Raw genomic sequence first — 13,907 nt, 5'->3', positions numbered from 1 at the left:
TGCTGATAATTTATTAGTTTCTTTTTACTTTTGAATTAAAGACAGACAGATGCTAGCCAGTAATAGTACACATCATCATTTACATATTACAGTAATAGATAGTCTTCTGTGGAATAGGTGGAGTTGACAAATAGAAACGTTATCAGTTTAGTTTAAAATTTAGCTTTTCTATCACTGGGTAAGTGATCAAAACTTTTCCTTGCAGCGTTGTGACAATCTTAATGTGGCATAATGAATGTCATTTTTTTCCTTCTGGTGGTGTAGTTCTCTACATCATTGTTGCTGTTGAAGTATAGTGGAATGTTTACAACAAACTTCGTGAGAGAATAACTGTACTGAGAACCAGACAAATTGCTGCTCACATACCGAGCAGCAGGCAAATATGACGAAAAGAGTGTTCACGTATGCTTTCATCCAAAGACTTCTTCAGAATGGAATCAAATCGTTGATACAATCGTACACACGAAAGACCGCTGTCTCCGGCTGTTCCAGCCATAATGTTTTTGTTTCAAGAAGAAGGAGATGTGAACAATAAATTACTATCGGCGGAGGAATTTAAGGCATAACATACTGCACTAACAACCAGCATTGCGTGGGGATGGGACAGTTGATACAGCGTGGCTCGGATGTTGGAGCGTTTCGAAAAAAGCAGGAAAGACTAAAAATAAACGGTGCAGCCATAATTCATATATACAAAAGAAAATATTGTTTGAACGACTCCACTTAAGAGTGAAATGTGATTCTTTTAAACTTTAAATTATGATTGGATAGATTAGTACACCCATAAACGACGCAAGCTGGCGTGATTGATAAAATAACTATGTCTCCACACAGTAAAGGCACCAGATACTCTTTAGGATACGACCACAAAAGACGATGGATATCCCCAACAGTCGAAACTCTGCACGGGCACTTCAGAGTGACATTACAGAGCAGTATCATCCTGGTCAACCATGTAAGTATAAATGAGTTGTATTGCAAAGTGGGCATGCGGGTTGTTTTGTTAGTGTGGGTTGCCTACATTCAGGGTCATTAACCTATTGTTCTGCTTAGTGGATTATGACTCCCTGGGAATATCTGTCCTCCTGAGAAATCTCCACCCTCCCCCTCCCATCTCAACCTACCTAATATCGTGTAGAACCCACGAGAGCTCGCAGAAGTGACACAACACAGCGTGGTGTGGACTCGACTAATGTCTAAAATAGTGCTTGAGGGAACTGACATCATGAATCCTGCAGGGCTGTCCATAAATCCGTAAGAGTACGAAGGGGTGGAGATTTCTTCTGAAGGGCACGTTGTAAGGCATCCCACATATGCTCAATAATGTTCGTGTCTGTGGAGTTTGGTGGCCAGCGGAAGTGTTTAAACTCTTAAGACTAGTCCCAGTGCCACTTTGTAGCGATTCTGGACGTGTGGGGCGTTGCACTGTCCTGCTGGAATTGCCTAAAACCGTCGGAATGCACAATGGACACAACTGGATGCAGGTGACCGGACAGGATGCTAATGTACATGTCACCTGTCAGAATCGTATCTAGAAATATCAGAGGTCCCATATCACTCCAGCTGCACTCGCCCCACACAATCAGAGGGCCTCCACAAGCTGAACAGCCCCCTGCTGACATGCAGGGTCCATGGATTCATGAGGTTGTCTCCATACTCGTACTCGTCTATGCGCTCGATACATTTTGAAACGAGTCTCATCCGACCGGGTAACATGTTTCCAGTCATCAACAGTCCGATATCGATGTTGACAGGCCCAGGCGAGGTGTACAGCTTTGTGTCGTTCAGAATGGATCTCTCGCTGACACTTGTTGATGGCCCAGCATTGAAATCTGCAGCAATTTGTGGAAGGGCTATACTTCTGTCACGTTGAATGATTCTCTTCAGTCGTTATTGGTTCCATTATTGCAGGATCTTTTTCCGTCCTCTGCGATGTCGGAGCTTTGATGTTTTACCAGATTCCTGATATTCACTATGCGCTCATTAATGGTTGTACGGGAAAACCCCCTCTTCATTGCTACCTCAGAGATTCTGTGTCCCATCGGTCGTGCGTCTTCTATAACACCACGTTCAAACTCTCTTAAACTTTGGTAACCTGTCAGTGTATCAGTAGTAGCCGATCTAAAAACTCCGCGAGACACTTATTGTTCTATATAGGCGTTGCCGACCGCAGCTCCGTATTCTCTCTTTTACATGACTCTGTATTTGAATACGAATGCCTGTATCAGTTTCTTTGGCACTTCAGTGAAACAAACACGTAAACCCAGGACTGTGCAAAACGTAGATATCTTGTGAATATCAGCAAGTTTTCCCTCTCCATGGGGTCGCATGTGGTCGATTTGATCGACCCATGAACTTGAACACATGCCATCACTATGCAGAAAAATGTTGAGTTGAATCCAGGATTTACCAAATAGCCGCTTGTCTCCTCTTATCGGACCATTAGTACTGATTTTGTTTCCACCACCAGCATGCTAAATATAGAAACGAATAAAAATAAGAGTTTAACAAAGATGGACACGGTCCTGTAGCCAACTTTCAATGCAATTTCGACCGTGACCTCATTGGAGGACAAGTTTGTAATGGAGGGGGATTGTGTAGTAATTCTGTCGTGACATTGCGTTTCCGTCAGTTAAGTTAAGGACGCCACAGAAAACCAAACGAGGAAAGTAAATCGCGCTGCTACAAAACTCTTCCAGAATACGTCAGCAGTGTTTTAATCGTTGCACCGCTTTGCTCAGTACAAAATTTCTGGATACCGACTGGAGCCGTCGTCAAAGACTGTCCAACGTGTACGTTTTCAAACCTTTTTAAAACTGTAACCACTGATCTTGCTTAATCAATCCGATGCCACTAATACACGCTACTGTTTTTTATGTCAAAGATTATGGAAATCACTCTTAATATTTTTTGTTTGTTTGTATGTCTACTCCTAAACTTGGAGATTTCCACCTTCGTAAACATGACAAGACAGTTAACCAACATTTTCAAGCATATCTGGTTAGCTGTTTATACACCCTCTTCTTTTTAGTCATACATCTATTTTGCCCGAATATTGACAAAATTTTCCCATTTTGTATATTCTGGGTACGATGATGCACATAGTAAACAACTTTTCATAACGATGTGTATCAGGTGATCTTTGTGGTTTGTCAATGGCAAAACTACTGGATCATTGAACAAGGTACAGTGAAGACTTGCCGAAACCTTGTATAGAAATACATTTTACGTGATATAAATGAACACAAAAAACTGCACAACATTAACACCAAAAAGATGATGCACCCGTTTGTGACAACACTGTGCCACACCTACAACTAACTCAAGCAGACGACACAGGGACAGTCACCATGTAGCAGACTAGAAGTGTTGGTGCGAAGCAACAGACAGCTTTACATAGAGATGCATGCGGATTCCACACAGTAAACAGTGAAGAAACAGTCGTCATCCTACGACGAATTGTACGACAATTTCTTGGAATAGCCGATATGTAATTATTTTTTTATATTTATGAGTCTGTAGTGGCTGTCAACACAGGATATTACAAAGAGTTTCAAAACAAATTAATAGCCTGAATTACAATAGTAACATTGCAGAAGATGAGAATTTGTTGTTGACAGTCTAATAACATTTGGTAGATGTTCTTGTGAAGATAACACAATACTGAAACGTAATTCGTATGTCATCACTTGATACTATTGCGGACATAGCTTCAACAAAAAATAGGTGACTCTTAAGGTGCTGGAATTACAACGCTCCCACACGGCAAAGTCACGTATAACCTACACTATAGAAACAATAGAGTAAGGAGGGCTCGTGTATTAACTCGTCCAAAGTAACGCTAAAGCAATAAACTTCTACATCCACACCAGGATGACTGATTAAAGACGTGAATAACTGAACCTACTGAACTTCAACTGAGACTAAGTTTAATAAATTTTACTATTTTACTGGCATAATTTTATTTATTAATGTTTAATTTGCAATATATATGTAAGTAAGCACCATTAGAAAAATTTACAGATTGCTAATATTATTCGGTAATATACGTCATTAGTACACGATTATAGGGCTGGGCAAGTCTCTGTTACAATATATGTAATTATAAGAACAAAATATGAACAAGAATAGAAGTAGTAAATAAGGCGCTTCAAGAAGCTTCTAAATGAACTTAATACATGTACGTATCACGTTCTCGTAACGCATAAAACACTGGAATGCAACCGCTGTAGATAAATTAAAAATATTACTTATTAAAACTCACTCACTAAGGCTCATACAAAGGAAAAGGAAACTGCACAAGAAAGAAGAATGAATGCTAATATGTAAAAAAAACGGTGATCAGAGAAAGATAATGGGAAAAGCGACAGACGAACTGCATATGAACAAAGGAGTAGCAGACTTACCATAGTAAAGCTACATTCTTGATGCCTGTTATTAAATTTCATTAGTACGTTACTACCTTTTCGATGCTGAAGAAGCACTTAAAAACTAAAATCAAATTTCACACACGCATGAAGATTTTTCATTCTTTTTTTTCTTCTGTTTTCACATCAATGATTTGCAACAGGGTAATTTTAATGCTCATTTTTACATATATTTTTTAACTGGCATGGATATGGAACTGTTATTTTTCATTTGCTCATATTGAGTGCTTACACATTTATTAATGTGTTGTTAAAATACTTCAGCGTGCATAAAATTATATCTTAACGTAATTAACGTAAATTTTACGAGAGACACGAGTTTTGAAATGCGACCCACAGTTCGCTACGTAGAGCGGTAACAGAAGTATCTTGAGAGAAGTGACTTACTGTCTGACGTGGGCGAGGAAGTAGCGTGTGAATAGTATTGCTTTGCACTGTGTCTACGATGTATAACGGAGACTGTTTTCGATGCGTATCACGACTTGTAGAGTCAAAATATAAATACATTATTTAAAGGTTTTCAACGACATTAGTTGTATTTGGTCATCCAAATGAGTCATCGCCAACAGGTGAAAACCTATGCTAAACGCGAGAAGAGCCTTAACCATCCTTGGTCATCCGAGCACGCTTTCCATTCCACCCAAAACTCCAGCCTGTTTCACACTACTAGAACAGCATAACCCACTTTTGAACACTCAGCACTCGCCATATCGTATTCCCGCCTAGTGTGCATCCGCACTGAAAGAATAGATCTTTGTTCGTCGCCCCTTGTATTGTGTATCCTTCGTCTCAATTTTCTCATGAAGTAATCTGATAATTAAGGTCTTCGGCCACTGGAGTAAGGTGTTTGCTAAGTGGAATATTTTCAGAGCGGACTATGAGCTTGAACGGCGCAATGACCAAAGTGATTCCCGTTATAAAGAACCATATCAGAAAATAATAATGTGAAAGCAGCAAAGTCGGGACAGTAAAGAGAGAGGTTTATCAAGCTTACTTTGAAGTTAAGGTACAAATATGTGTCTTCTCATGGACTAATATTTCTCAAAGTCATTCAAAAGTTATCATGTGTGACAATGGAGTAGCGTATTATGAAGTGGACTCTCTTTGACGCTGAACACGTGTGGTGAACTATAAATAATATTAAAGACCAGGTTTGGTATACATCGGTGATTATAGATCCTTCGGTCAACTAGAAGACTGTAAACAACTCATTAACTGCTACCTTCACATGTAAGTACCCGCTTTCAAGAGGACAATTTTAGCGGTAATTCAGAATAAGAATTACACTTGTTGCTTATTAGCCCCCAAAGTGTGCTGACGACGCGCAATTTCTTCACAGTTATTTCTTCTAAGGACATTATCACTGATTGGAATATGTCTTCCCATAAATTTGTTTCAAAAAGGCTTATGTAATCCAACAGATAAGGCTGAAATTTATACCAGTTGCAGCATGTGAGACATATCATAAATTAAGAAAGCCTACACGGATTTCGTTGATTTTTGTCTTTGTTATGTTCGTAATTGTCACGACCAGCTTTGTATGAAAGAAAATGTTTGGAAACTCCACCGGAAAGGTCGAAAATTAAAATCAGTTGTGAAAGATCAGCACTTGAGAACAGCTCGCCCATTGATTTGTGTGTGTGTGTGTGTGTGTGTGTGTGTGTGTGTGTGTGTGTGTGTGTGTGTGTGTGTGTGTGTGTGCTTAATTGCGGATGGCAATGGTACTTTTGGTATGGGGAAAAAAAATAAAACTTTGCATTCAGTGTCACAGTTTTTCTGTCACATGCTTTCATAAAGAAAAACAGCTTGAGGGTTATACATATACAATATATCAACACATATGTAATGTATAGGGAGAAAACGTAGAAACCACAAAGCTCGAAAAGTTCTTGAGTTCTTGATCGATTTATTTCAAACTTTTACACTTGGACGGACATAGGAACACAAGCGTTGTTACCACAAATGTCAAATAGTTCTTGACCGATTTACTTTCAATTTTTACACGATACTCTATTGAAAATTCGTATGCTAGCAAACATTTCAAAAATATTTTGACAGTTTCACTCCTCTGAAAATTCGGAGATAGATGGACGCAGAGAGGGAGCAGGAGGAGATGGGCAGAGAGAGGGTGGGAGGAGGTTATGCGCAGAGAGTGAGAAAGCAGTGAGGGGGGGGGGGGGAAAGCTGAGAAGACGGGCACACAGAGGGGGTGGGCAAGGAATTTAGTATTTATAAGCAGTTTCAGTACATACTTAGCAACTGTGAAGCATCAAGGAGTTCGCTAATCTCTGTAGACAAAGGGAAATCTTCTGACTGACTGGTTCATGATCACTCAGCCCCAACCGCTAACGTTAGAAACTTGAAATGTGGAGACGGTGTTGACCTTGTACTGCAGATATCGTTCAGTAAGGGTTTGTTCGAAATTCCACTTGTAAGGGGTGAAGCAGGGGATGAAAGGTTTTCCTGAAGAATGTCGCTATTAATGCATCTCTGTAGCTAGAACTACGAAAATTGTTATTTGGTTTTCGGGGCAGATACATAAAATACGTGTTTTGGCATCTATGGAAGTTAAACCACTAAGGGATAAAATTATGGCTGAAAGTTTTTTTTAAAATGAAACATTATTAAAGTACCACTAAAGCATTTTAAAGCTATGTCTATGAAAACTGGTATTTGACATCTCGGTTAGAAATTAAAAAAATACGTGTTTCAGAGTTTTTGGAAATTTAACCCTTAAGGAGATGAAATAGGGCATGTACATTTTTAAGTGGGGATGTAATAGATTTTAGTCCAAAAAATCGATTTGTTTTCTTGATCTACAGAGTTTAGTCTATGTTGTGTGTGAATTTTATCGTCATAGCAGCTTTAAATTGTTCAACTGATTAACTCTGCACTGGCGGCCACTCCCACCTTTTCTGACCTTTGGGAAACTGCTTGCTTCAGTGGAATTCTTGTTAGTTGAAGGCTATTTTCGTTTGATATCTTTGGCTGACATCTATATCTCTGGCTGACATTTATATCTTTGCCAGAAAACTTTCTCGCATGTGGTTTATTTACGTTTTGTCAATACACATAGTGGGTGGAAGATCGAATTCGCAAACCTGTACGTAGAAGACAAGATTTATGCATAATGGGTGGGGGAAAACTGTGCTTAGGAAACGGAGGTTTCATGGAAATCGGTTTTTCAACAAAAAAGAGGAAGCAGTTCGAAATGGAGAACATATGCTCCCACCTTCAGCATCGAGCCTTGGGACAGGAGAATTGTACAGGTGCGTGAATGGTGTTGATATGGATTCCACTGGATTCAGGCTTATTGATTTAGATTTCTCTGCCATGCTATAACGTTTTAATGTTCAAGTGTGAGCTGTAAAATTAGGGAAAGCATGGTTGTTGTTGAAGAAAGAACATTAGGAATAGCTTGCGATTTTAAATTAATTTGTAATTAGAGTGGCTGTGAATTTTCATTTTCCTCCTCCAAAAAACTGACACTGGTGCCTATGAAAGCAATTTAAGGTTAGCATATGCTCTGAGAGGCAACTAGATTCGTACGCCGTTAACCAATATACTCATCGATTTTTGTCCTTCTTGCTTGTCTTGTATTATTGATTTTAATGATCTCATCATTTTGGCCTGTTTTCTCAAGAGCTTTACTAACCAGTTCAATTATATGCTTGCATCTTTTTGTCAACGTGGGTCCGAAATTCTTGGGTTTCCGTTTCGAGTTCTTCGCGTTTGACTTTACATCCCTCTCTGAGCTGATAATGTTTTTCATAGAACATCTCAGTAAGCTCTGATCGCAAATTATTGACAGTATCTGTTAACGTGTTCAATTTAGTTTTGATTTTCTCCTGAATTTGTTTGTTTCCTCCCACATTTCTTTGTTTCCCTCCCGAACAGATTGTAATTGCCTTTGCGATTCTTTCATTTTGTCGTCCATCATTAATTCCATTTTCCCTAATACCTGAGTAGAGATGTTATTACTAACAGTAGTGGTCCGATTTTGTTGAGTAGCCAACGGCGTTGAACTAGGCCTGGGCAGATGTTTTCAATAAGCATCAAGTTAAAGAGAGATGCAAGCTGCGATTGCTGATGAGCTTCATCGCCCTGCCTGTTGAACGTATCCTAAGTGGGCAGTTATCACAAAAGGATTTGGCAACCTCCATCAAACATACTTAAATGACATGACTGCATATTCGAAATGGAATTCTGGATATAAATATTTATTAATAGTGGTTGATGTTTATTCCAAATAAGCATGGATTGCTGCTCTGAAGACTAAAGGCAGTGTTGCAGTTGCAAACGCACTTAAGAAAATTTAGACAGAATGCAGGCGGGTTCCAGTACACTTACAAACTGATCTTGGGAAATAATTATACAATACTAGTTTCGAAAAGTTAATGCGACATCTCAGAATTAACCATTAGTCCACTTTTTCAAATATGAAAGCTTCCATAGTTGAACGTTTCAGCAGAGTCTTATGTTCAGAAAATTTACTGCTCAGGGCTCCTACAAATTTATTAATACTGTATAAGGATTCGTAAAGCAATATAATCACACGAAACACAGGACAATTAAAATGCAGTCAGAGGAGGTGTATAGTAAAATCAAAATGACTGATCCACGCCCTTCGAAACTTGAAATTGGCGATTATGTCAGTATTAGCAAATAGAAGACAGTCTTTGACAAAGGATACACTACAAACTGGTCAATAGAAATTTTCAGAATATGTAAAGTGCAGTTTCTCAGATGCAGATATTTCCAAAATTTGTGAGTTCGCAGGCGAGCTCTTACCTGCTACCTTTTTGATTTAGTTCCCATTACTGCAATGGGTGAGGAATCTTGTCTCCTACATTTCGCTCCAGTTCTCCTTGCCGCCGCCACTCTTTTGGCAAGGTCGAAGAATAGCGACAGATTTGATCAGTCGTGGTACATAGGACGTGGTACACAGAACGAACTATCTCCGTGATACTTAAACCGAACTTTGTTAGTGTATAAAGGCACATTTGCATAATCAAACGTCCACGTTCCAGATAAGCAAACACAATTGCAATCACAATCACCATCATACAGATAGAATAATCAGTATCTAAATAACAATATATTTTTTATTTATTTTTTTTAATTTATTTTATAAGTGGTTGACCGATCGACCTATTTCCGTGGTACACAAATCGAACTAACCTACACCTGCACAACACACTGGAAAAACGACACACGCAAGGTGTTTATTTCCACCTCAACCGGCCTAAACCGACCCTTTTAATAGTTGAACTGATAGTTCGTAAGAAAGGGAAGTTCACAACATTCCCATATTAAATTATGCAAATTTTAACGTCTTGTACACACACACAGAGAAAACTGTAATTGTAAACATTGTGTGTGTGTGTGTGTGTGTGTGTGTGTGTGTGTGTGAGTGAGTGAGTGAGTGAGTGAGTGAGTGTACGTAACCGGTTCATCTGGACAGCTGCCCGACCTTGGATAACGGCCAGAGCGCGATGACTCAGATGGGTACGGTGCGGTGTAATAAGCGTCCTCGTTGCGTATATGCCTCTTCGAAGTGTTCTAGAACGAACATAGACATACTACTGGTGCAATTTGTTAAAAATATAAAAATTTGATTAATGAAACGAAAATTTAAAAAAAAAAAAAACAACAGTGGAGACCATGCAATCTACGTGAGCGAAACGTGGGCGCTAAGCTGGTAAGCATAAAACTTTTCGTTGAAGTTACTTTTCCAACTTCTTACAGCTGTTGCCTGTCTCGTATAACTTAAAAGCAGATACTTTAGTTTTAACAACTGAAAAAGAGTAAACTTACACTAATACTTTTAATTAACCGTTTATCCCAGTAGAAATATAACGTATTCGCTAATACTTCTGTTCAGACATTATTTCACTTCTCCGTTTACATATAAACGCGTTTGTCAGTGTTACTACTTTCTTTTGCATATGTATCCAAATTGCAAGTCAAGTTATGTTCTGTACTAGCATAATACACACACTTTATGGTGTCTGCCAGTGAGCCAGTTGGGTACGGCCAGTAAGGAAAGAGTACGGGGATTTTCATTGGTAAATTATTTAAACCACGCGAGAACTTTAAATCAAACAGATGAGGATTGGTTGTCGTTTGTTTATATCTCAGAAATCGTCGTGCTTGTGGTCCAGAGCCATTGTAAACCTTGTTTATCTATTCTGCTGAGTAGCAGTAATAGTTACAGTCCAAGTGAGTGTAATGTTCAGTGGATTCCGGAACCATTAAAAATTTTATATTTTTTAGATGTCCCGAGATTACATAGCGGATAGCTTATGCTCATTTCATTTTAAAAAATCAGAGTTCTTCCATTTTTAACATTATTAATCGAATTCAGCTTCGATTTGGGAGACCGGTTATTTTTTTTCACTAAATTTCTTTATACGTACACGATCATTTATTGTAGAAATAATGCTACGGAGGCTCCTGTTTTGGCACACCCACTGAAAGGAAAGCATAGCAAAAATAATCACTCAACGTGATGCGTGCATCTCGTCCCAGTTGAGTTCATTTTTCTGCACGCATCTTGCCACAATCGTCATCCACATGCTGAGGATGTCTTCTCGTCGAACGGCACGATGTGGAAAATTACTGATAGGTAGCCTCGGCTCCTAAGAGGTGTGGCACTGTTCGTCAGTTTGCACGATCAAAGAACACTGGTCCTGCAATCAGTAAATGCGATGACCGCTACAACCAACATGTGGACTGATGGTAACGCCAACCGGCACTAGAAACTTCGGTAAAATTTGGTGTCTTAAGCTGCACGGTCAACAGGCTGCTCAATATGAATTCATAATTACTGTTATCACTATTATTATTAATTTCGTTCAAAGAAAAGGGCCGTACCTAGCTTGGCTGGAAAACCTAAATGTACTAGTGTTGGAAGCAGTTTAGTATCAAACGTATATACATAACGGCACACAGGTTGAACGTGTAGTTATATTGCCACTGGAATCTAAGGAATGTCTACGGTTTGCATATGCACAGAGTTGGAAGCAGATAGGGAAGCCTGTTCGAGAGAACGGACGATGGTGGTCTGATTGATTTTACTTTTATTACTGCAGGTGTTTTCAGTACCAACACTGTTGATGCGAACTTGACTAAATAACTTTTAATAACTTTTTTCTAAATTTTCATCCACAATTCAGTTTCAACTTGAATTACCAGTAGAGAGGTGTGCTACCTGGAACACTAGAAGAAGAAACACCACCATTACTGTTGAGTGTCCGAGATTAAGCTATGACACAACCAGAAAATTGAATAACTTATTAAGAATATTTTGAGGCATTTAAGAAGACAGCCATCGACATCAAATGTGATACCAAGCTACAAAAGAGGACGTCGAAAAATACTGCTTACCATAAAGTTTTCATTTTGTATAAAAAATATTTACAAAAAATCGAAGCTGGGGAAAACAAGAGGGAACACATGAAACAACTTTTCTATCTAGGAATTAAAATTATTGAAGGTGGTCGAAGCAAAGCAGACGCGAGGAGTAGCTTGGTGCTTTCTGCCCATAAGAAAGTTTTCTTTAGTAAAAAGTCCTCCACTTATATCACTTACAGTCAGTCGACCACTCCTTGAGTATTGCTCGGCAGCCTGCGACTTTTGCTGGGTAGAATTAATAATGAAGGTCCAAAGACGAACGACTTCTTTTGTCGCGGTTTCTTTCAGAAGCCACTGTCTCCAGCGCCAGACGTTACAGTGAGGCCTTCTGCGATAAGGCTTCGTTGAATCTGATACATATATCAGTCAAACAATACCGATTAATATTTCAATTACGTTCGTTAACGTAATGTCAGGAGAAGAAATATATAATTTTATGAGAAGTTGCAGCATGCCCCCTCGAGATTACGAATGAATAAGAAGGGTCGTATTATTTTCACTTCATGAATACAGCAACAAGTCTATTAGACGACTGACAATTTTAAAATAATGTTGTGAAACCTAAAATAAAATAAATAAATACCATCAAGATTAAGTCTGTTGACTCTAAAAGAAAGCACCACTTGAAACAGTCTCAAAGGGATAGATCAAGCAACTAAAGTAAAACATGGAATCGTCAAAAGAGCTTCCCTGTACCACTTCACACTGTTTGTCTGGTGCTAGGAACTTGCAAAACAAGACTCTTCAGGTACCTGGAAAAGGTGTCTCTTTTCAAATATCTTATCCATAACTGACAGGATGAAATTGATGTCGTTGACCAAAGTTCACACAGAACCTCCGTATCGAAGATATTTGGTGATAAGGGACGGCTAACACACGAAAAGTCTCCAAATCGACATGGAGACTTCAGACTGTATGCTGACCGGTTGCCATTTTTAACGTTCCTGCTTTCACAACAGGGAAGTAGGAGTTTACTGATGCTAACAAATAATTTCTGCGTCTCTTATTGAGCCGCCGACATGTCACGTTGGACGATTTGAATTATTGTGAAAAGGAAGTGTAACATCAGTTATTAAAAATAATATTGAGGGTTTATCTCGGTTGTACTGAAAAAAATCTCTTTTAGTTTCACACACATATCATTGTTGACCTTGCTACATCTGTATCGTCGCAACCAGTTGTGTGGTTCGCCGTGCATTTTACTTCAAATAGAATAAAATGCAAGTCCTAATTGTTTAGCTATTAATGATTTCTGTTTCATGCAAATTAGTGGCATTAGGAGATGAAACATTGAGCATAGACTCATGTCTTAGCCTTAGGTTCAGTTGCCATAAAACACAAAACTTCATGGATGTAAATATCGATGGTGAAAGCCTTCATTGTATACTTACCATTTACTTCACTCATAATACAGCGCAGTGTGTCTACACCAGTCTCCTCCAGAAAGTCCACTTACTGGTTTCAGGGTTTGAACTATCTGGGTTATTACGCATAATCAAGTCATACCGGTGTGCACACTTTGGTGATAATTAAGGAATTTCATCCCAGCTTCAGTACCATGAAATGTACCATAGATATGATCGCGAGGAATCTCTCAGAACGTTTAACCAAGTATCATGGATTTGTCATTTTTTTTAAGTTGCTCTTACAACTAACTATGGGCAACGGCCTTTCCGCAGTGGATACGCCGGTTCCCGTGAGATCAACGAAGTCAAGCCCTGTCGGGCGTGGTCGGCACTTGGATGGATGACCATCCAGGTCGCCATGCGCTGTTGCCATTTTTCGGGGTGCACTCAGCCTCGTGACGCCAATTGAGGAGCTACTCGACCGGCTAGTAGCGGCTTCGGTCAAGAATACCATCATAACGACCAGGAGAGCGGTGTGCTGACCCCACGCCCCTCCTATCTGCATCCTCCAAGAGGATGACACGGCGTCGGATGGTCCCGGTAGGCCACTCGTGGAGTGAAGACGGAGTGCTTAAAACTAACTATGACTGACAGGAATAGGTCGTTTCTTCACACTGCTAACTGCCTTTGTTCACTGTACACCATCGTGTTACAATAT

Source organism: Schistocerca serialis, chromosome 2 (assembly GCF_023864345.2).
Source record: "Schistocerca serialis cubense isolate TAMUIC-IGC-003099 chromosome 2, iqSchSeri2.2, whole genome shotgun sequence".
Taxonomy (NCBI): domain Eukaryota; kingdom Metazoa; phylum Arthropoda; class Insecta; order Orthoptera; family Acrididae; genus Schistocerca; species Schistocerca serialis.
The sequence above is the reverse complement of the archived record's forward strand: the minus strand, read 5'-3'. Positions refer to the sequence as shown.